We start from the raw sequence: 25,659 nt of genomic DNA on the forward strand, positions 1-25,659 counted from the left end.
AAATGGGATGATGTATACTCTGGTAACGATGCTGTGTACCCAAGAATATGTTATAATTCCTAGACAGGCATCTGGATACAAAGCCAAGTGACCCCTGACTGCCTCCAAAGTAGGACAGTCGGGCCTCATTTCAGGAGCACTGACAGGGCTTACCAAGGAACTGATCTCTGTCGCCCTGGTTCTGCAGACCTCCTCTGCTGCTAGGCCGGCATCTTCCATTATTGCCCCCTCCTCTGCCCCTGGAGGTGGGCTCACTATGTGTGCTCTGGAAAGCTCCTTGGCACTTTTGGAACCACATTTTTCCACCTTACTGCCATTCGGGGAATGGTCTGGTAGGGGTGGAAAAACGGACTCCTACCGCAGGTACAGTCTTTCCCTCCTACGCACACCTAGTGAGAGTCTCCTTGACTTTGGGCCCAAACAGAGAAGAGCCATCAAATGGGGTGTTAACAAAGGAAGACTTGAAGACTTGAAGGCTTCCACAAAGGAGCATAAGTGCATCCGGGATGGTCTCCGAAGAGCTATCGCTGAACCAGCTGCCCAACTCAAACCATTGGCTGCATAGAAATTGAGCCGCATGGACAAGTTCACCAATGGAGTTAAGGGTATTAAGTTGTGCTTTCACTTTGTCAGAGACAGCTCCATCTGTATTACCCTGCAGAGCATCTCCAAGCTCTTTCAGGAGATCACTTTTAAAGACGGGTGAAATGAGTCAAATAGTTAAGCGATCTCATGGCAAATGTCACAGAACTAAAGATGCGTTTCCCATATCTGTCCATCGTCCTAGAATCCCTATTAGGAGGATGGACAGTGGAAGATGTTTCAAACATCTCTTTTTTGGTGGCCACCGCCACCACCATGGCATTAACGGGGACTCCCTTAGTGAGGAACATCTTGTCTTGGGGGGGGGGTGATAAACTTGCTGGGCCTCCGAGGGACCGGTTCCATAGAATCAGGAGACTCCCACACCCTTCAAGTGATCAATTCCATCAACTCGAAGGGCGGAGTCACCTAGGAGGTGGAAGGTTGAGACCCAAAGGCCTTTAGGAGCACCGACTCATCCTCAGTAGGGCTAACGGACTGCCAGTCACACCTCTGCTTTAGGACTTCCAGGATATCCACAAAGGAGATATCCTCTGAGGGGGACCCTTCCGATTCCTCTAAGTTGGTGTCTGATGTCAAAGATTCCTGAGGGGAATCTAAATGCCTCCTCTTGCATAATCTCTTCCTGGGAACCTGGGGGCTTCTGGTAAGGTCTCAGTAGAGCAAGAGCCACTGAATGGGGTTACCTGAGTCTCCGGGTCTCAACGCTTCACAGGGACCTGTGATGTAGAGGCAGAACACGGCACTTTAGGGGAGGAAGAGGAAGGACCTGACAATGTGTGCATCTTAGAAGACATAACCCTCCTCATGGTTTCGAAGGCACCTCCGCTCCGACCCGAGGAAGCCACAGGTTCTGAAGAAGACAGCAACTTCCCGGCGCCGAGACATTGGGATCCAAACCAGGGGACGGAGCCAAGCTCATACATGCCGAAGCCCCGAGAGAAAGGGTCAGAACTGATGCTTCAGTTCGACTATTCCCCCCCTGGAACTGACGAGAGAGTGGAACCGAAGAAGTCAGGGTTGATGGAGCCAAAGGCACTGGAACAGGCCTCGGCTCAGAGGGCTCCACAACCATTAGATTGTCCTCCTCCGGCTCCAAAGACCCTGCTCGGCTTGGAGGAGGAGTAGTCACAGCCAGTGGGACGGTCTCAGGCTTCGAACCCTGTTGGGTCAAAGCAGATAGCAATTTAGCCAGTGCCGGGTTCTCCAGAAGCCTCTGCACCACCCGGTCCACATCCACATCAGAAAGGGTCCTCGATGAACGGGTTGAAGGAACCAAATACGCCACCGATTGAATGATGGGTGACTTCAGAGTTTTGGAGACCGGTTCCAAGACCGGGGACCGGCTCCAAAACACCTGCTCGGTGCACGGCTCCAAAGACTGCAGAGCTGGTGACCGCACCTTCACAAAAAGGCTTGGAGCTAACGACCTGGGCTTCGAGGATGTCTTTGAAGACTTCGACCCCTTCGAGGACGTGGAGGTCTGGTCAGCCTTATCCAAGGTCTCTTGAAAATATGGCTTCAACAAGCCTCTATCTACCAGCTTCCTTCTCCTCTCTAATAAAACCCTAGTGCTGAAGGAGTAACAGATAGAGCAATCCTCCTGGAGGTTAACAGGCCCCAAACAATAAACACAATTTACATGTGCGTCCATCATGGACATCTTCTGCCCGCATTTTGGACACTTCTTGAAGCCAAATTTTTGCTTCTCACTATGATCAGCCATGTTATAGCAAAAAACAGAATACGCAAACACGCTATAGAAGTTGTGAGATCCCTGAACAATCTTTAATTTACTGCAAAATACAGTAACTCTAACGTAAAACACGGTTACTGCACTAACAACACTGCACACAGTAAATATCAAAGTCCTAAATGTCCGATCCCTGTACAACTAAGGAATATAAATGATCTAACTAGCAAACACACCTATCTAACCAGCACACTATTTTATATATATAGATATAAATATATAGATATATATATATATATATATATATATATATATATATATATATATATATATATATATATATATATAAATAAATGTATAAAGAATAGGGGTAACCAAAAAATGGCCAAGGCCTAAGAGCAACCGCTCTGTAACAAATTAAATTTAAATGATTCAAAAGGCTAACTCGCCTAAAAGTTATAATAACTAGAAACTACAACAAACTACTTCAATTATCTAAAGAAATATGGCAAAAAGATTGTCAAAAACTTTATAAGAAAATTCTACTGGCCCGAGCTCTCGACGACCTTGAGATCAGTTGCAGTGGCAAACTAGATCTGGGGTAGGACACAGAACATCATGGGATAGGGGCCTGGCCTCAAGCTACTCTAAGATCTTTAGCTAGTAAAGCGGCCGACTAGGAGCTGATGGCTCAGCTCCGTACCCATGTGTAAGAATAAATGGCAAGATTGAACAACTTCACATCATATAGTTTTCTTACATTTTTAAAGCAAGCATGCAAATCATATTACTATTCACACATGACACATAATTATTTACAAAATTTTATCTAGCTGGGCTGGCAGTGTCACATTTCTATATAAATCATATTAATATTTTCAAGTGACAAATAATTATTTACAAAATTCCAGCTAGCTGGGCTGGCAGCATCTCAGTTTATCACAGTTATAACCAGAACTTTTTAATAAAAGCTAAAATTCAAGAGAAAAAACGGTTTTACTCTTTAAGGAGTTCATCATAAATTATCCGAGTTAAACTAAGTGCACTGGGTTTAGGGGGTTGTTCTGGTGGGTCGTTTATCTGTGAAAACAGTGTCTAAAGTTTCTATATTGTAATGAATGGAAAATGCAGTCTGTATTTCACTTTTGGTTTAGGAACTGATTTAGGTGGGTTGTGCAAGTCTCCTTTTAGTGTGTGCAATGTGCAAGCTTTTACTTTATCACAGGTAGAATGGGTTTAGGAGGAATTTCAGTAGAGCTGATACTGTAACAGAGTTGTAGTTTGATGACATACCAAAAATGAAGATATTAAAAACATATGCACAGTGGGGTCCACTGTTAAAAAATAATATATATACATGAATATATGCACTCACACACACACACACACACACACACACACACACACACACACACACACAGTCCTGGCATAACAGTACAGTCTGTGAAAAAAACACAACTACAAACCTCATCATGTGAGAGATGCGAACTACCCCTAAAGGACATACAAGTGTTCTACACACTTTCAACCACACCACAAACATGTTTCAACCTTTTTTTGGTCTCATCAGTACAGTGTAAGCTCACAGTTTTGCCATTCTCCGCAGCATTTGTTTTATCAAAAAACGGATGTCTATTGTATTAGGGGTGGGTCCTAATTAAGGGCCAAGCCATATCAACAGAAATGTACCCAGCAAAGGCATACAGGACCAAATCGGAAAAATCCTGTCAAAAGAAAGATTGCCATCTGTGAAAAACAATTACAAACTACCCTTACTGATGGCAATGTTATACATGCAAATTACTCCTTTAAGGGTATATATGTATTTCAATGCATGGGCTTTCAAATGCACAAGAACCCAAAAGCCTTTATTATTGACATGTTTTCTCAATATCTGGACTTATCTGTACAACACAAGTGGGAATTCAGGCTACTCTCTGAAACACTCACTTTTTGAAAAGCCTGATGTTCATCTCTAAAGAGGTTGTGAGAGATATGCTGTCCAGATTTATTGTATGAGAGTTTGAGTGGGATGGTCGAGAGGTACGCAAAACGTCATTGCTGCTACCGTTGCCAGGGTTACACTCACTCTTCACTCTCTCTCTCTCTAACACAGACACACACACACACAGTCTTTCTGCTTGCATGCATGTATTCACTCACACACAGACAACACAGATACACACTTTTCTGTCAATCGATCTCTGTCTTACTCACATATAGGCATACACACTCACACACATGCTTTATTTTAATTTTTTTATTTTTTATTTTACACTCACTTAGCAAAAGCTCTGCCTAGCAAGTGTAAAATAATGCCTCACTCGCTCTCACTTTCACTGACTTGCACACATACACACACAGATAAACGCGTGCACACAGTCTCTTTTGCTTTCATGCATGCATTCACTCACACATGCAAACAGAAATATACACATACACAAGGACTAACTTTCATGCACACATTCACTCACACACACACACACACACACACACACACACACACACACACACACACACACACAGAAACATACATACATACACACAAACACACACTTGTTTGGTTTCCTTGACTTTAATTTTACACTCACTAAAATGCAAAAGTGCTGCTTAGCAAGTGTAAAATAACTGCACAAAAGTGCTGCTTAGCAAGTGTAAAATAACTGCACAAAAGTGCTGCTTAGCAAGTGTAAAATAACTGCACAAAAGTGCTGCTTAGCAAGTGTAAAATAATGGCTCGATCGATCTCACTGCTCACTCTCTCTCATACACACACAGTCTCCTTCTTTCACACATACATTCCTCTTTCATGCACGCACTCACTCACACACACAGACAAGACATAAACACACTCATACACATACATACATACACTTTTTGTTTCACTCCGTGCCTGGTGGCCCGGTATCAAATAATCAATGGCCTGGTGGTTGGGGACCACTGATATATAGGACCAAACCAGAAAGACGCTGGCAAAACAGAGTACCATCAGGAGGAAAAACAATTATAACCCTCTCTTGATGAAAACATCATGTGAGATACATAAATTAATCTCTTGATCTCTCTCTCTCTCTCACTCACACACATGCACACTAATTCATTGCCCAACCCTTCTTCTACATTCACTCACCTCTTGTCTCCTTATCCTCACCATCTCTACTTCTGTGATTATTACAACTTTTGTGTTACATTCCTTACCTCCTTCCTTCATGATTAACTCCCTTTTCCTCAAGTCAGCAGAGCTAGGTGCTACATTAGCTGACTGGACGTTTTCATGCATTGCTTTTTTGATGTTTCAATTATCCTCTAGCAACCAGCTGCCACTGTGCTTACAACTCTCATCTTTTATTTTATAATGCATTTTTATCCATACTCCACAAATAATAGGTCCTTTATATATAAATATATATGTATATATATATATATATATATATATTTGCTTGAATTTAACAAGTCAACTTTTACTCTTCATACAAATGTTTATCACACTGCCCCAGTCATGACCACGTAGCTGAATTTTATAACAGTTTGCTCTTCATATTACATTGCTAATCTAGTTCATGATATACCAAAGAATATCAAAGTAATCACAGCGCTATATTGTGTTTGTATATTATATATATACACACACATATATAATATACAATACACACACACACACACACACACACACACACACACACACACACACACACGACAAAAACTGGTGCATGAACCACTGCAGTGCCCTGGAGTTGTTATACATCAAAGACAAAAAACCTCCAGCATTCCAAAAACAAAGTTTCAAGTGTAATTCTTTTAATTCCTTGAATATCTCGAAAAAACAATAAATGTTTGTTTGTATCTTTCGGCTTTTCCCGGTTAGGGGGTCGCCACAGCGGAACTCCGGTCCGCTAATGATTGGTAGTGGATTTTTACTTACCGGGTTACCAGCCCTGACGCACAACCTTCAACGAAGGCACGCCCCATTCACATATGCCTCCACACAGAAGACGCTCTAGCTGAGAATCGAATGGGACAACGTCTTGCTATGAGGCGACAACGCTACCGCAGCACCACCACTGCAGTACTCGAAAAAACAATAAACAAACAACTAAAATAGTAAACAGCCTCCAACCAATATGACCATCACAGACTGGTGTTTGGCAAAGAGAGCATCATCAGTGCAAAGGCATGCAATTTCCTGTTCATTTAAATAAACTCCACTTAAAGAGACATGCCCTTATTTCAAGAGTTGCACCAATTCCAAACAGGTAGTGAAAATACATACTTAAATATACCCACACCTGAATGAATACATAACCAACAAGTACATGTGCATCAAAATTCATACTGTAAATACTTTTCTAACTCACAAATTAATGCACATGGACTGAATTCAAAAGGTTCTCCCTTTTAACTTGACTAGTTGCTACACCAGCTTGTTTAACTAAGGTTTCTGTATAACCCCTTAGTTTAAACCTCTCTTCCATTTTATCTTTTTCAAGTTGAAAGTCATTATCATAACTGCAGATGCATCTAAGCTTCAGGAATTGAGATTTCAGAATATTCAGAACTGTATGTCTAGCATGGCAACTATCAGCCATAAGTAAGGAATTATTCGTGAAGGGTTTACGATAAAGTGTAATAGCCATGGTGCCATCAATAAGCTTTATGACACTGACATTCAGAAAGTCAATAGTAAACAATTCTAGTTTACCCACAAAACATATCAAATTCAATAGCATTCAAATAGCCTACAAAGGAGTTCCACTGATCTATATTAACAAACAAAATGCACCAACAATCATCCAGAAATCTCCTCTACATGACCAGTTCAACCCATGAAGAGGTCTGCATAGACAGGTGCAAACGTTGTACCCATGGCTGTACCTTTAGTTTGCAAATAACACTGATTACCAAAATAAAACACATATGTTCTTAGACCGTAAAGAGAAAATGCGGATAGTGAATATTGGGGCTATGTATAAGCCATGTTTGAATGGGTTTTTTTTTTTAGATATTCAGGGAATTAAATGAATTACACTTGAAACTTTGTGTTTGTAGTGCTGGAGGTTTTTCTTTGATGTATAATAATTCCAGAGCACTGCAGTGGTTCGTGTACCTGTTTTTGTCTTACTCTGGATATTGAAGGAGTGCTGACCACAAAATATTGGAAATTGAGCTGATCATTTATTGCCAAGAATAATCAAGAAATACTCGATTGAGTGTTTTTTGGCAATGAAACTACATTTGGAATACTACTGCCTCAAACAACAACCTACATGACTTTATTGGTTCCTTATCAGGGGACAAGGGTGATTTGGCATGCTTTGGTTATCCTACTGGGCAGTCTACAACCTTGGAGGTGAGTCATTCTTCGGATTTAGTGACTATGTTTAAAGACTTGACTGCTGTTTCTAAGAAATTTAGATCTGTTATCTGGCATGTCAGGTTATTGAAAGCATATGTGAGGGTAGACTTGGCTCCTAGGGGCCTTCCTGTTTATGTTGAGCCTGGCATTGGGAAGCAGGATGAAAGTTTTTTTCGCTAAATGGAGAAAGAGTCAAACGATTGCCTCGAGGTTGTTTTTAGAACTGCTAATTGAATATTATAAGAAGTTGTTGCCCCCTTTAAATACTGAACTTGATGCCAAGTTGGATATATTACAGAATTTTGAACAACAGAAGGTGCATGTGGACATGTATAAGAACTATTTGAGTAAAATGAATTTGTATGAAAAAGACTTAATGGCCCGTAAGCTGAAGAAGTTTAACAGGGACTTGGGTGACTTAAAAGTGAATGTTATGTTTACGTGGAAGAAAGACACGAGAGATGTACGTTTTTCTGACACTAATAAGAAGGGTATCAGATTTAAATGTAAATGTGTTCATTCAGTTTTAAAGAAAAGGGAATCATTTTAGTAACACAGAGTCAAGTACGTTGGATGTTTCTTCCAATGTTTCTAACACTGATACCGAGCCAGATTTTCTTGATGGCTTGGATACTAATCCACTTGATCATTCCCCTATAACTAAAAGCCCTAAGAATACAAATATGACTCTGTCATTGTCCATGTTGGTGTGAATGACCTGAGACGTACCTCCCTGGACTACATGAAAAGAGACATGGAGGAGCTCTACGATCTTGTAGCCCAGGCAGGTATGACCCTAGCCATGAGTAGCATCCTGCCATCACCCAGAATGATACCACAGTACAAGGACAAAATGATTGACTTCAACAATTGTCTAAGCTTCTGGTGTCATTCTAAAGGGATCCAGTATCTGTCTGCCTGGGATGATATGATCAACAGAACCCAGTGCTTTGCCAGAGATGGCCTGCACCTGTCACCCCAGGGATTCTGGATATTGGCCAAGGCTCTTGCCACCCCTATAGTGCCTTTTTTAGTCAAGGTTCAAATGACAAATTCACCACCATAACAGGTACAAGCAAGCAAAATCTGAGGGTATTGCTACTCAATGTTAGAAGTCTAAACCTCAAAATACACTCCTTAAAATGGAGGACATTGACATCTATGCAGTGTCAGGGACCTGGTTCAAGGCTCCAGACAGCACCTCTGCATTATCAGGCTGTAATTCATACCATAAACAACATAATCTGAATAAAATAATAAAACAAAACCACACTAAGTCACGGACACTCGGACAATGTTTTAATAAAAACTTAGCGCTTCAACTACACAAAACCCTTCAAGGAGTAACACACATGCAAAAAACACAATCTTAAATAATGCATTCCATTACCCACTTAACAAACAATTATCTAATAATTAACCTCCAATTACACTCTTTATTCAACCCATAAGGTTCCAAACTATTATACTTCAGAATGAAGAGTGTTTCTTTATATAATAATTTATGTTTAATATCACAACATTCTCCTAGAGATAAATGCACATGTTCCAAAATAGTGGCTCTCAAACCATCAGAATTAGCTGCATGAAATTTTTTAAAATTATAATTCATACCATACCTTTCGGCCACCCAACCTGGACCGAAACACTAAAGGCGGAGGTGTGTCCATATTCATTAAGGATATCCACACCTCCAGACTAGTTGCCCAGCATAATGCATCCGAGATTATCCAAGTGCAATTAACTCTGAGCAAGACCACAACCCAAATTGCAGCGTGCTACAAATCCCCCACCATGCCCCAGGATTGCCACTCCTCATTTCTTGATACACTGGAAAATATTAGGGTACAACCCAACACCCTAATAATGGGCGATTTCAACTACCCCACCATTAACTAGGAAAACTACTCATATTCCAACTCTTTTGCTCAACCTTTTATGGAATTCATAAATTCCAATGCCTTGGAACAGCTTATACACACCCCCACCAGGGGCAGCAATATCCAAGAACTGGTCATTACCAACATGGGTGACTGGTGTTCCACACCAAAAGTCAATTCCTCCTCTTTGGTCAGATCCAACCACAAGCTAATCACCCTAGACATCCACATCCCGCCCCCACTAGGGAAACTACCTTAAAAAATTTCTCCAAAGCAAACTTCATGCTTCTTAAGACAGAAATGGCAAACTTTGCGACACCCATGCAGACGGACAATAGAGGTATGACTGCTGAATCCTACACAAATGCACTTTATAAGCACTTACACGAGCGCATGGCTCATGCTATCCCTAACAGAACCAAGATGCTATTCTCCAAAAAAAATGAAGCCAATCTGGTGGTCCCCTGCCATAAAGAAACTCTACAACAGAAGAAACTGTTGCAAAAAAGAATAAAATCCCATGACTGGAGGAACTCCCTGGTCAGCCTCAGTAAGACGCTGAGATCCCTCATAAAATCCTCCAAAGCTAGTTACGAAAACAAAATTGCCACTGACAATAAAGACAATCACAAAGCATTCTATAGCTATGTCAACAACCTCAATGGCAACACTCAGATCTGAAATGGCACTAAATATACAGTATATAAAAAGTAAAAGATAACTGTTCGCAGTCGAACCAGGCTGTAAATAAGTCAATGATGATTAAAGTATACAGCTCAACGTCTCTTCAGACCTTCAGATCAATATGAATCCAAACAAGGGTAGCTGAGAAATCCAAACTCAATTCTGAGCATAAACATAAAAAACTTTCTTTATTGACAGCAAATTCAGTTGGTAAGTGCTTTCGCAATACAGCTTTATCAAACCTATACTGACCAATGCTAAAAAAGTGCTTATATAGTGCTTCTCTAATAAGATCATTAGGACAATTAATCAATAACATAAAATGTTCCTTAAAGAGACACCAACTTTAAAAAGCAAATACTTCGTGCAAGAAACTACTTGCAACTATTTTAGTCATTATTTTTAAAAATTTCAATACAAAAAATAAAAATTATGACATTTATAAAAACTAAAATTCTGATGAATACTAAATATAAATATAGAAAATTATATATAATAAATAAAATGAGTGAAATGGAATAGATACACACCTAAGGACCTAATAGTTATTTATACAACTGGTTCACCTTAGTCTTTGTTTTCTATTTTTAAGAGCAGGTTTCAGGGGAATCCTGTCATTAAGCCCAGGAAAACATGAGCTTGTAACCTGATGATCCATTTGGTTTCTGCTTGCTCAGTATAATTCTCTACATCACCCCCCCCCTAACATTAGGTAAATTAACATGTAGTACTGAAAACCTAAAGGTATGCATAGCATTAGTTTGCAATACATGCTTAGATAATGCATTGACTTCAGACTTGATACAAATTTGATAAAGATGTTCCCTCACCCTTTCTTTTAACTTTCTATCAGTCTTACCAATGTAGAAAGCACTGCAGGATGTACAGGTAGCAATATAAACAACATGTTTAGTATCACAGTTAGCATTAACATTAAAAGAAAAAACTTGATTAGTTACTAGATGCATAAACATGTTGATATTGGAAATATAGCAGCAGAGGTTACATTTATTGCATGGTTGAGTACCATTAAAAGTTAAAATTTCTATGGATTGTTTATTGCTGGGAAAACACAACAGCCTATGTAAGTTCTTCTTATTTTTAAAAACAAAGAGTGGCTGTTCTCCAACAAACTTTTTAATTTCTGGATCTATTCTGAGTAGATCCCAATGCTTACTAATAATCCCTTTAATCAATTGAATGTCCTGAGTGAAAAATAAAGTTAACTTGTGCTGTATTAAATGCACCATCAATATTTAATTTATAAGCTTCCATTCCTGCTTCAGAAAAAATGGGACATGCTATATTTTTTCTAATATCTCTAATATGAGTAAAAACTTTCTCTATTTCTGCTGGCTTATAACTTCTAGCACGTAACCTTGCACCCAAATCACTCAATTCTTCTTCAAAATCATTCAATAAGGGATTTAACCTGGACGGCCTAATACCTTGTCCTTTAATAATATTAGAAAAAATATGACTAGGGTGCATACTGTTTCTGTGCAGAAGTGTATTTTTATAACATAATTTCCTGTGCAGACCTGTATTAAATTGTCCATTTTCCAGCCACCAAATAGATACATCAAGGAAGGCAATATTCTGATTGGAATGGGACATAGTAAATTTTAAGTAAGGGGTCAAATAATTAACTTGCTTCTCAAACCTTTTTAGTTCTTCTAGAGTACCCTTCCAAAGAAAGAATAGGTCGTCAACAAAATGCCTATAGAAGAGTACATATTTCTGATAAGAATCCAAGCAAATGAATTTCTGCTCCTCCCATAAAGCCATGACAAAGTTGGCGTAGCTATTGGCACACAAAGTGCCCATAGCTACGCCATCCTTTTGTAAGAAAAGGTCATGGTTGAACAGGAACACACTGCTCTCTAGAACAATTTCTATTAGCGAACAAAGGAAGTCTATTCTGTCCGATGACATATCAAGAGTGTGAGGCTAGATATATCTGAATACTTTCCAAACCGGAAACATTAGGGATATTGGTAAATAATGATTTGACATCCATGGTAACCATTATTAGTACTTGGTATTCAGACAAATCTTTGGTCGCTTCATAAAAATCCAACAAAAACTGCTTGGAATCTTTAAGTATAAAATGATTCAGGTCTACAAAAGGTCTTAAAGTTTTCTCTATAAAGATAGATAAATGTTCTGTGACCCATCCTCGACCAGAGACAATTGGTCTCATTGGAGGGTTAGTTGGGTCCTTATGGACCTTGGGTAGACCTGGGATAACGGGGATCATAGGGCTCTCTATTAGAAAGTACTCATATAGCTGAGGGTCCAACATACCCAGTTTGTACAAATCATCAAGGGTACTATATACCCTGGCTACGAGATCCTGAATTTCTAGGTCTGAGACAGGGCTACAGTAGTGTGTATCATTCAACATTTCAATCATACTAGTGTCATAGAAAACTTTATCTAGTACTACTATGGGACCTCCTTTATCTGCAGATCTAATGGAAATGTTCCCATCATTCATTAGATCATGCAATGCTCTAATCTGTCTCGGGTTCAGATTGTTCTTATTCATAGAGGTGTCTATATTAGTACTTAAGGAATAAATATCCTTCTCTATAACCTTACTAAAGGCATCAAGTAAAGGATGCAAGTTAGGTACAAAAAGGCTAGGTTTCTTAAACTTTTTATTTATAGTTGCTGAATTGATATCTGAAAAGAGCATTTTTAACTGTAGATTTCTCACAAAGAGTTTAACATCTAAAGTAGTGTCTGTTAAACTACTCCGTCTAAAAGGGATAAAAGACAGACCCTTATTCAAAACTTCTAGTTCATACCTATCTAACAGCCTGTGTGAAAGATTCCACACTATGTCATTCTTTCCCACATTTTCTTTAGGGTGGGTTCCTTCATTTCGCCTGTTAATGCCTTCCTCTTCTGCCTCCCCCTGCTCATTGAGCGATTTCTCCCCCGATGGTATGTTTCTGTTATTGGGAAAGGGCTAGGTGTCTCTTGTTCTTTGCTAATACCACTCTGTGGTACCAACTGATATTGCCAACATCCTGGCAGATAGGTTCAGTGCTAACTTTACCCTCCTCTCACCCCCCCCTCTCAACCCCTAAAGGACCCATCTCTATACCGGAAGAATGCAAAGTTCCTGTAATCATGGCTGCGCAGGTAAAAACTACACTCTCCAAAGCCAAGAACACAGCATACCTGGGACCTGACAACATCCCAATCTGCGCTCTACATGAACTACAGAATGAACTGGCACCCCACCTAAGTACCATGTTCAATCATAGCCTCACCTCAGGCTATGTGCCCACTGAATGGCACACAGTGATGGTTATCCCACTCCACAAAGGGGGAGCCACCACAGACTCCAGGAACTACCACCCCATTAGCGAGCCTGGTCTGCAAGGCCATGGAACGTATCATCATGGAACTTATAAACAAAGACATTGGTAATCTCCAAACTATGGACCCTACCCAGTTCGGGTTTGTAAAAGGCAAATCATGTCTCCTAAACCTGACAGACTTCTTTGAAGCAGTCACCAAAGCTGTAGACGAGGGTAAGGTAGTTCACACAGCCTATCTAGATCTCGCCAAGGCTTTCGACACCATCCCCCACTCTGGAATTATAGATAAACTCACTAAACTAGGTATAAATCCCTATGTCACAAGACTGGTTGCCAACTGGCTCACTGACAGAACCCACACTGTGAAAGTAGCAGACTCCAAATCCGACTTCAGACCAGTGACAAGTGGAGTACCACAGGGTTCAGTCCTGGGTCCTCTCCTGTTTGGTATCTACAGTCCTGGGTCCTCTCCTGTTTGGTATCTACTTCTCTGAAGTACAGGCTAATACAGAAGGTCTTTGGCTAACAACGTTTGCAGATGACTACAAAATAGGAGCCATAGTTGAAACTCCTAACGATGTGGACATCCTACAAAAGGGCCTCACCGAGACAGATGCCTGGTGTCAAAGCCATGGCCTCAAACTCAGTGCCAAAAAATGCATTGTCATCCCCTTTGGTAAAAATTCTGTACCCATGAACTACCACATAGGCAGTAGTCTACTTAACACTGAAAGTGTGATAAGAGACCTTGGGACACAGGTGGACAGTAGTCTCTCCTTTGATAATGACATCGCCACAGTAGTCAGGAAATCCTTCTATGTGGCACACCTCATCACAAAAGGTTTCTCATCCAGGAAAAAAGAGGTCACTGTTCCCCTCTACTCATCACTCATTAGACCCATTATAGAGTACAGCACCCCTTTTGGTATGTACCTCACAAGACATCTACAACAACTGGAAAGGCTGCAGAAATACCGCACAAAGATGATTACTGGCCTCAAACAGATGCCCTACGCAGACCGTCTCAAAAAACTCAAGCTTTACTCCGTCGCATATCGCCTGCTCAGAGGTGATCTCTGCCTAACATTCAAAGCTATGTCAAACCCAGAGCTGTTGGACATGCTCCACTTAAAAAATCCCAATCCCTCTGAGCTACACACTCTAGGGACCTAGTCCTGGTCACCACAATAAACAGAACATGCTGGAGGGATAGATTCCTGTCCCAGAGAGTCCCCATACTCTGGAACAAACTACCTATCTGTGTCAAACAGAGCTCCTCATTAGCACTCTTCAAGAAGAATCTTGATAAGTGGATGGGAAATAGGAAATTCACCCCGGGGATCACTTCTGTGGCTCTGCTCGACAGTGGCACAGGAAAATAATTTTCTTGGACGGCGAAAGCCATGGTACCTTTTTGGCTAGGGTTATATAGGCCCTAGGGCCAATAGCCTAGTACCAAGCTATGAATAAAGCAGGCCCTTTAGATAAGCTAATAAAAAGCATTGGGGGCAAAGCCGACGAAATATCCAGGAAGGCAACAGAAGCCTGCACATGAATGAAAATGAGACTCCTATTTCTTATACAAATGAGAATGACTGCATTGTTAATTTGACTTCTTATGACTATACACAGGGTGAAAGGTCATTGTTAAATAAAGGCTTGAATTATATTTCTTCTTTTTATGTTTCACATTATGTGACTTGTGTAGATGCTAAGCAGCTCTGTCATATTTTGAATTTGAGGTATTATTATGCCACAAAGAAAGATCTGGGTTCAACTAATGTGTTCAGGGTGAAAAAAAAATCTAACTTTCAATCACCATATCACCCAGAAGTAAAATGTTTTGAGGAAAGGGTTATACGTGAATTGCATGTTAAACAAAATGTTATTTTTAAGAATTATGGCAGTAACCTGAATAAATATGAAAAAGCAGCCCTTAAAAAGTTGAGAAATAATGCTGATTTAGTCATTACTTCAACTGACAAAGGTGGGGTGGTGGTGCTCTGGGATTCTCACAGTTATGAGAATGAGGTTAGCTGACAGCTTATCGATAGAAGATTTTATTTTAAGTTACCTCTGGACCCCACCTTACAATTTAAAAAACTTATTGATTATTTTCCTATGGAATCTAGTAAAAAGAGCTTGACTGTTGAGCAGTTCGAGAGTGAATTAAATGTGAATGACCCTAAACAACAATATTTTTACATCTTACCCAAGATACACAAGACTGTGGTTAACCCCCCCCCCAGTAGACCCACAGTCTGCGTCCGAGGTTCGTTGACAGAACCACTATCTATATATTTGGAGTCTATACTGAAGCCTTTATTAGGTTTATTAAGAGCATGTCTTAAGGATTCTACTGAGTTCCTTAAAATTATTAATGATGTTCAGGTTTCTAATAGTGCCTTCATGGGTATGCTTGATGTACACTCCCTATATACAAGTATACCCCATGAGGGTGGTCTTGCAGCAGTTAAATACCGGTTACAGATATCAGGTGTATACTCTATGAAAAGAGTGAGTTTTTATTAAGGCTGACTAGACTGGTATTAGAAAGTAATGTGTTTTATTTTGCACAGTGTTACTTGCAAAGTAAAGGTACAGCCATGGGTACAACATTTGCACCTATTTATACAGACCTCTTCATGGGTTATTTAGAACAGGCACTAATTTATGATGATTCTAACCCCTTCAGAAGAGAACTGGTCATGTGGAGGAGATTTCTGGATGATTGTTGGTGCATTGGTTCTGGTAATATAGATCAGTGGAACTCCTTTGTAGGCTACTTGAATGCTAATGAATTTGATATCTGTTTTGTGGGTAAACTAGAATTATTTACTATTGACTTTCTGAATGTCAATGTCACAAAGCTTATTGATGGCACCATGGCTACTACACTTTATCGTAAACCCTTCACGAAGAATTCCTTACTTATGGCTGATAGTTGCCATGCTAGACATACAGTACTGAATATTCCGAAAGCCCAATTCCTGAGGCTTAGATGCATCTGTAGTGATGACAATGATTTTCAACCTGAAAAAGATAAAATGGAAGAGAGGTTTAAACTTAGGGGTTATAGAGAAACGTTAGTTAAACAAGCTGGTGTTGCAGCTAGTCAAGTTAAAAGGGAGAACCTTTTGAATTAAGGCCATGACATGGATAGGGTTAGTAGGAATCCTGGTAATATCAGGTTTACTACTATCTATGGCAGTAATAGTTTTAAGAGAAGTCCTGAATAGGTTTTGGTATATACTTAAAACGGATGATTTTTTTGCCCAATTTTTGGGTGATTATTGTGAATTTGGCTACCGGAGAGGCAGGAATATACAGGAACATTTGTCATGGTTTAAAAGGTGGAGGGTTAATAAACATGATTTAGATGGCAATATGCCAGTGGGAGTACCACAAGTGGTAATTGTGTTTATTTTAAGGTGGTATCATGCACCAAGTCTTTTACCTGTGTTAATACTTCCAAAGTATACTCCATTAGACAGCTAATTACCTGCAGTACAGAATGGGTGGTATATATGGCCATCTGCCAATGTGGTGCAATCTTTGTTGGCCAAACTTCTAGGGCTTTTAAAAATAAGACTGCTGTACATCTAAGCGATATAAATTGTCAGAGTCCCAGAAGTGCCCTTTATAAACATAAAATGTCACATCCTTCAGCACATTTTATTTTTATAGGATTAGAATGCATTATGGACAAGGGTTTCACGAATTCTTTTAAGCATATGTTGTTAGACCATATAGAGAAAATGGGGTTCCTATTAGCAGTGCGAAAGACTGTAACTGTGAATAAGGAAAGAGTGACACGTATTGCATGAAATATGGAAATGCCAAACATCTGAAACAGCGAAAATGGAAATGTCGAAGTGCAATGGTTGGCCCATCTGGAGTATAGCTCAGTAAGGTAAGTGTGCGATAGATAGGACTTTAGGGTTAGGATGTAGGTTAAGGTAAGTTAATAGACAGGTAATATATGTAAGATTTAGTGTAGTGTTAGAAGTAGGGTTTTATTTAGCTGTATGTATGTGTATTATTTATTTGTTTTGGGTGTATGTCTGTAGGGGAAGTGTGCGGTAGTTACGGACCTTAGGGTTAGGGAGGGGTTAAGGATAGTGCATAGATAGTTGTGTATGTGGGGTTTAGTGTAGTGTTGGAAGTAGGGTTTTGTTATATGTATATGTATTTATTTTTTTGGGTGTATGTCTGTAGGGGACTTGTGTGGTAGTTACGGACCTTACGGTTAGGGAGGGGTTAAGGATAGTGCATAGTTAGTTTTGTTTGTAGGATTTAGTGTAGGGTTAGAAGTAGGGTTTTGGTGCTTTACTTTAGTGTATGTATGTGGTTTATTTATTCTGTTTGGGTAGGTAGTATGTAGCGGGTGGTGGGGTTGGCCGACTATGATAGTTCGTTATTTTATTTTTCGCTGTTTAGTGTGTTCAGGATTTTTGCGGTTTGTGTTATAGGTGTCGACATTTAGGTATTCGGTTAAAGGGTTTTCCGATTTACTAATATAGACCCGAGAAAATGTGGATAGTGAATCTTGGGGCCACGTATAAACCAGGTTTGAACGAACACTGGCAATTCATTTTTTATATAATACTATTCCTAATATGGTAATGTACATGGGCATATATTAAGAAGTAAGAATTTTTATGTGTACATGTGTTTGTATGCACATGCTTATGAATATAGGTACAAGTATGTTTTTGTATTTACATACACATGTATGTGTATATAAATATGTATACGTGCATATTTGAATGAACCTATATATATTTGTATTCTTTAAATATATGGATTAATTTGTGAGTTGGAAAAGTATTTATAGTATAAATTTTGATGCACATGTACTTGTTGGTTATGTATTCGTGCAGGTATGGGTATATTTAAGTATGTATTTTCACTGTTTGGAATTGGTGCAACTCTTGAAATAAGGGGTATGTAGACTGGAGTTTATTTAAATGAACAGCAAATTGCATACCTTTGCACTGATGACGCTTTTTTGCGAAACCAGTCTGTGATGGTCATGTTGGTTGGAGGCTGTTTCCAGTACTTCAGTTTTTTGTTTATTGTTTTTTTAAGATATTCAAGGAATTAAAAAAATTACACTTGAAACTTTGTTTTTGGAATAATGGAGGTTTTGTCTTTGATATATATTTATTTATTTATTTTTATTTATTTATTTAACATTTGTTTACCAGGATAATCCGACTGGACAATCGGCGTCCATTTTCAGCGGAGTCCTGGGGAGAAAAGCTCCATACAGTACAGAAAGTAAAGCAATGGCACCATTTTGGTTACAAAGTGTGAGATGATAGTAGCAGATTAAAAAACATGCTATACATAGTAGATAAAATATATACAGTGCAAATAATGAGCACAGTTAGAACACAGTATATATATATACATTTATTTATTTATATTAGTTGTTGACATTTGAACCCATAACCCAATTTGCCTGTGACAGACATTTTTAGTCCCAAAAAATACTGCAGATCCACAATCCCAGAGTAGGTACTAGCAGGCATGATAAACTGACTAAGAAAGACATCTGTAGTGACTGATGTCAGACAGTTGTTTGCAAAACTAAATGCTGCATCACCAAATGATGACATCACACACACTGCTGCTTAATATGCTTGGCTATGCAGACTCAAGATGTGATGTGTCATTATAGAGCTGCATATTAAGCACAGCTTCAAACAGGCATTTTAATTTATTTGGAGAGTGTTGAGTAGCACCAGAGATCATGAGGATTTCTTTCTGTCAGCAGTTTCTATCCTTGCTGCAAGAAACAATATATATATATGTATATGTATATGTATATGTATATATATATATATATATATATATATATATATATATATATATATATATATATATATATTTTTTTTTTTTTTTTTTAAACATGATCCGAGATCTACAAACTGTGCTTCTGGACTCACTCTTGACCACCAGAGCAGAAAGCATTAGTTTCTGGAGAGATGGACTGAAATTATCCACAATCAGCAGCAGGGGAGCTTATAGGGCCAAACAGCCAACTGGTAAGTGACAACAAACTTTTGGAAATTTGAAACTGTCATTTTGTTAGGTTAAGTATTGTTTCTTGATCACCCTGAAAAAATGTTGCAATTTGTAGAGATAATAGACTTAACTGACTAGCTTCAGATATGTCTACCATGCATCAATTAAATAGTCAGACTGTGATGAACCTTTCAGTCTGACCAGAAGTGAAACAGCCACAAAATTTACTCTTCAACAAATAGAGTGCATTAGCTATCGAAAGAACAGTTAGAACGGAATACAGGTTTGTGCTTTAAGCTGCTTTTGGAATTTTTAAAGCATAACATTTCTGCAGGATGTTGTAATGTGGCAGGTTGCAATTTTATTGTACACATTTACTTTCTTACAGAGTTACTTAACAATACAGTAAATTGTTCTGAAACTTCTACCAAGTGTATGTTGACACTGTTGTAGTTACCATTATGTTTTTATTTTGTCCTTTCTTTGTAGAAAGGTTGATGACCTGTATCATGCTGCATTAACTGTAAAACAGGTCATAGTACTTTTTAGAGATTTGCCAACATATATTCATAATCTCTCAGAATGACGATATATTTTATATTAGAATGATACCATCAAACACTTTCCAAGGTCAGACTTGTGTGACATAGCAGGATATTTAAGCAATAACCGATGACGTGGTGTGGTATATTGAAGATTTACCCACAGTTGGCGCGGTTTAATCACAAGGGCGAAGCCCGAGTGATTAAATAAAGCCAACCGTGGGTAAACTTCAATATACCACAGCCACAGAGTTGGTTATTGCTATTATACAATGACATTATTTAAGGAAAAAAATACTTACAGCCACAGAGTTGGTTACGTATGAGACTTGCTTTCCTACACATATCCAGTACATCAATGCTTTGAAACGGAAGCAACGGAGAAAAGAAAGTCTCCTTTTTTTTTTTTTTATTTATTAAAAAAAAAAGGATTGGGACAATTTTATACCAATGGAAAAAAGTCTGGGCGACCAGACCTTTTTCCATTGGTATACTGTCGGATTTACAATGGCCACTCTGGCCAATCAGCATGCACATTTTGGAATATTAATAGGGGATCATTGTATAATATAGCAATAACCCACGCCTGGGTGTGGGTAATGCTAAATTTACCCACAGTTGGCGTGGTTTGGTCCCGAGGGCGAAGCCCGAGGGACCAAACAAAGCCAACCGTGGGTAAATTTAGCATTACCCACACCCAGAAGTGGTTATTGCTATTATATGACATTATTTAAGAAAAGAAACTATTACTTTTCTTAAATAATGGCATAGTATAATGCCTGTTTACTGCCCTTCCGCAGATGTCTGGCATCCGGCAGTTCTGATGTACTGCGCCGCGCAGTACATCAGAGCTGTGCAAAAGCGGAGAAAGCAAGATCTCCGTTGCTTTTTAGTGTAGCTATGTTAAATGAGTTTAACATAGCGAGACAGTTAAAATAAGCAACGGACATCTCCGTTGCTTATTTTAAACTGTCTCGCTATGTTAAACTCATTTAACATAGCGAAACATAAAAGCAACGGAGATCTTGCTTTCTCCGTTGTTTAAACACTGCCTCGCTATGTTAAATGGGTTTAACATAGCGAGGCAGCTTTAAAATAAGCAACGGAGATCTCCGTTGCTTATTTTAAAGCTGTCTCGCTATGTTAAACCCATTTAACATAGCGAGACAGTGTTTTAAAAAACCTAGTTATACTAATGGAAAAAAGTCTGGGCGACCGGACCTTTTTCCATTAGTATAACTCGATTTACAACGGGCACGCTGGCCAATCAGCATGCACGTTTTGGGGGGATCATGGTATAATGCTGCATAATCTGCACCTGAACTGTTAATATTTAATCTTTTCTATAAAAAGGTAACATTACTATAACTTGTCTTTTCTTTATAGTTGGATACTGGTGGATTTGACAGAAGTCATTTACTAATTAGAGTGAGTACACATCCTCAACATTTCTAGTACATCCTCTACTGAAGAAACTATATCCCAATGGCAAGAAACCAAACAAGATGGTTACTGTTTCAGAGTGAGGCACTACTCAAGCTTTGAATGTTTCTGTCTAGATAAGGAATTCCATAACCTTAGCAGTCCTCATTTTTGAATGAACTACCTTCATGCTTTTGAAATGTTTTTAGCATTTTCTATTTGGAATGTTTAGTTAGTAATTATCACAAACTGGTACATCATGTCAGATGGAGATCTCTATTCTGGCATAATAGAGATTACATGATGAGATTTATGGCTGAATGTAGGCCACTCAGTCATGGTTTTAGACAAAAGGCAGTTTGCTTTTAAGCAGCATATTGTAACATTTATGTTTTATGTTTGACAACAGCTAAATTTAACATACAAGAAAATAAAGAATAGAATCAACTCTAATTGAAGTACATGTTAATATTTGTGCAGGTTGACTTATGCATGCTAAATGGCTAGTCATGTGAAGCACTGCAGTGTGTAAACTGTAATTCAAAATATGATCAGTAATTTTGTATGATTTTTTTAGTCCCCAATGACTGCCAACCATCACCTATCTTAGAAATCAACTGGCCCATTTGTTTTTAAAAGCTGAATAAAAAATCTTAGCATTTCCATATTATGCGTCTATATCTAAATGCTTGTGAGTATATAATGAAATGCCTTGTCTTTTTAACTGAACTGGAGACAGTAATAGGTTCATAGGTGTGTACTACACCAACGGCCCTAAAGCCTTTTCAAGCCTAGCCCACAGAAGTGCCCTAACATCATCCCACTGTTAGTTCCCAGTGCCTCTATCAAGTAGAGCCACTGGAGTGATCCCAGGGTGAACTTTCTATTTCCCATCCACTCATCAAGATTTCTCTTGAAAAGGGCCAGTGAGGTGCTCTGCTTGACATGTATGGGAAGTCTATTCCAGAGCATGGACAGTCTTCTAGGTTATGAACCTGTCCTTCCAGCATGTTCTGTTGATTGTGGTAATGAGGTTGAGGTCCCTGGAATGTGTGGTGCAGAGGGATTGGGATTTCTTTACGTGTAACATTTCTAACAGGGCTGGGTCAGATATGGCTTTGTAAGTCAAGCAGAGATTGCCACTTAATAGATGATATGTGACAGAGAAAAGATGGATTTTTTGAGTCTGTCTGTGTAGGGCATGTGTTTAAGGCCTAGGATCCTCTTCATGAGGTACTTCTGTGGCCTTTCCAGCTGTTGCTTGTGTTTAGTGAGGTACATGCCAAATGGGGCATTATACTCGATGATTGGTGTAATGAGGGAAGAAAAGACAGAGATGATGACCTCTTTCTTCCTGGATGCAAAACCCTTGGTAATGAGATGTGCCACATAGTAGGACTTTCTGACCACAGCGGCAATGTGGTGGTCGAAGGAAAGGTTGCTGTCAGCCTGTGTCCCCAGATCTCTTATAACGCCGTCAGTGTTCAGTGGGCTACCATCAATGTGGTAATTAGTGGGAACTGAGTTTTTCCAAAGGAAATGACAATGCATTTTTTTTGGCATTAAGCTTAAGGCCATGGTCTCGACTTGCTGGTCTCAGTGAGGCCTTTCTGTAGATGTCTACATCACTTGGGGAGTTAATAATGGCTCCCAGATTGCAATCATCAGCGAACTTGGTCAGCCAGAGTCCCTCCATGTTGGCCTGGACTTCTGAGAAGTAGATGCCAAACAGGAGAGGACACAGGACCGATCCCTGTGGGACTCTACTCGTGACTGGTCAGCAGTCTGACTTGGAGTCTGCTACTTTCACACTGTGGGCTCTATCTGTTAGCCAATTGGCAACCCACCTAGTGATTTAGGGGTTGATACCTGGTTTGGTGAGTCTATTAATAATTCCTGAGTGGGGAATGGTAGCAAAGGCCTTGGCCAGATCGAAGTAAGCTGTATGAACTGCCTTGTGCCCTCATCCACAGCTCTGGTGACTGAATCAAAGAAGTTACCCAAGTTGAGCAGGCATGATCTACCCTTCACAAAACCAAATTGCATGGGATCCAGAGTTTGGAGATTCCCTATATCCTTGTTAATTAAGTCCATGATGATGCGTTTCATAGCCTTACATATCAGACTCATCAGGGTAATGGGGCGATAATTCCAAGGGTCTGTAGTCACTCCCCCTTTATGGAGTGGGATGACTGTAGCAGTGTGCCATTCTGTAGGGACAAAGCCTGAGGTGAGGCTGTGATTGAACAGGGCACACAGGTGTGGTGCCTGTTCACTTTGTAGTTCATGTAAAACACAACCAAGGATATTGTCGGGTCCCATGGAAGCTGTATTCCTGGCCTTGGACAATGCAGCTTTAACCTGTGCTGCAGAAATGCTGGGTGCCTGGCATTCTTCCGGTATTGTGATTGGTCCTTTACGGGGAAAGAGAGGGGTAAAGTTGGCACTGAATCTGTAGGCCAGTATGTTGGCAATATCTGTTGGCTCAGTATAGGAGGTACAATTGTACAGTAACTCAGAGCAAATCTGGATATTGCTGTGGAGATTCTTGATATAACTGTAGAAGGCTTTGTGGTTATTTTTAGTGTCTGCCACAAGTCTGCCTTCATAGCTAGCTTTAGAGGTTTTGATGAGGGATCTCAACTTTTTGTTGAGGCTAATAAGGGAGTTTTTCCAGTCTTGGGGTTTCACTTTTTTCTGCAACAGTTTCTTCCTTCTGTTGTAGAGTTTGTTAATGGCAGGGTCCATCAGAATTGCTTTCTTTTTTTTTTTTGGAGGAGAGCAGCTGAATATACATACTTTATGTGAATTAAGGGCAATCTGATTATCTTGATTTTAAGGTCCTTTGTTCCTGACTCTCTAATCTGAAGATTGAAAGCAGAGGAGATTATTAAGATTAAGACACATCAAAGATGCACTGTAGCAAACCCTGCTTTACTAATGATGCTGCCATAAACACACTACTAACTGTAGCTGCCACCTGAAGTTGCCTTAAGATTGCAGTGCTTGAGTAAGCCTCATAGCCCAGTCACAATGTAAAGACCGTTATTAGAGGGGGACAACCACCCCCTTAACTCTGCACCCAAAATCATTGATAATGTAAGGGTAGAACATTGAATATGAGACAGTTGTATAAAAGAAGCAGAATGTGGACACTGCAGTCACATACAAACACAACACATGAATCCCAAACTGACAGCTAAAGAATGCTTCAGTCTAAAAATGAAGTAGCTACTAAAAAATACCACAAAGTAAAATATTCAGTTCAGTCACTCATAAGGATGATAACCACCCCCTTATTCCCCTTGCTGTCACACAATCTAAAATGGAGCATCTGCAAATAAGTGACATGTCAATCCAGACACAGAAAGGAAGAAAAAATATCACAGTGACAGAGACAAATATTTGCTTCAGTCATTGTCTGGAATGTTATCCCTGCTATCAAGCAATGCAAAACAGAGTATTTGCAAAAAAATATCAGGTAAATACAAACACAAAAGATCTAAAAAAAGAGACATATATTCATTTCTTTCTTCAGATGGAAACTATTCCCTGTTCTGAAGCAATTCCCTCTCCTTGGATGTGCAATAACATGTTATCAAAGGCAATGAGCAAGCACCTGAATTATTTGTCCCCCCACGTACATTCATCTAGGTACTAATGCACAATCTGATCCCTTGATCCATTCACAGCCTTGAAGATCTTGTCACATGACCAAAATTCTTTAACAGCATTAGTATTGACTCCTGATACAGAGTTCACTAAATTCTGAATGAGGATTCATTAAATTCTGAATGACCGACGATGTCATGATGATAATTCACCCACTTACTTTCCAGCAGACTACAGTATATAGTGATGACAGTAAACAGTGTTGCAGCATTGTTGGTTGGCTACAAAAGTGATGCATGTCTGGTTATTGCAGCATTTATACATTTCAGACTCATCTGTCACTGTTGTAAACCTTCTAGCCCTTCTTGTACTTTGCAAGACCAAAGAAACTTTCATCAACCTGTACTTCTTGTATAGGGACACCTAAATGTAATGCATCTTCAATGTGCATACATTCTCCCACATGAATTGGTACCAGTCCACAGTGGTAACATGGGACAGG

The 25,659-nt window shown here is 39.4% G+C and overlaps 1 protein-coding gene across 1 annotated transcript in view; it reads right to left on the minus strand.

Annotated features, from left to right (window-relative positions):
• Window positions 1-25,659, minus strand: part of LOC122799214 (protein NATD1-like) — a 491,574-nt gene that overhangs the window by 454,477 nt on the left and 11,438 nt on the right. The gene's annotated exons all lie outside the window — the stretch shown is intronic.

The sequence above is a fragment of the Protopterus annectens genome, chromosome 4.part0 (genome assembly GCF_019279795.1).
Source record: "Protopterus annectens isolate FY-2018-M chromosome 4.part0, PAN1.0, whole genome shotgun sequence".
Classification (NCBI taxonomy): Eukaryota; Metazoa; Chordata; order Ceratodontiformes; family Protopteridae; genus Protopterus; species Protopterus annectens.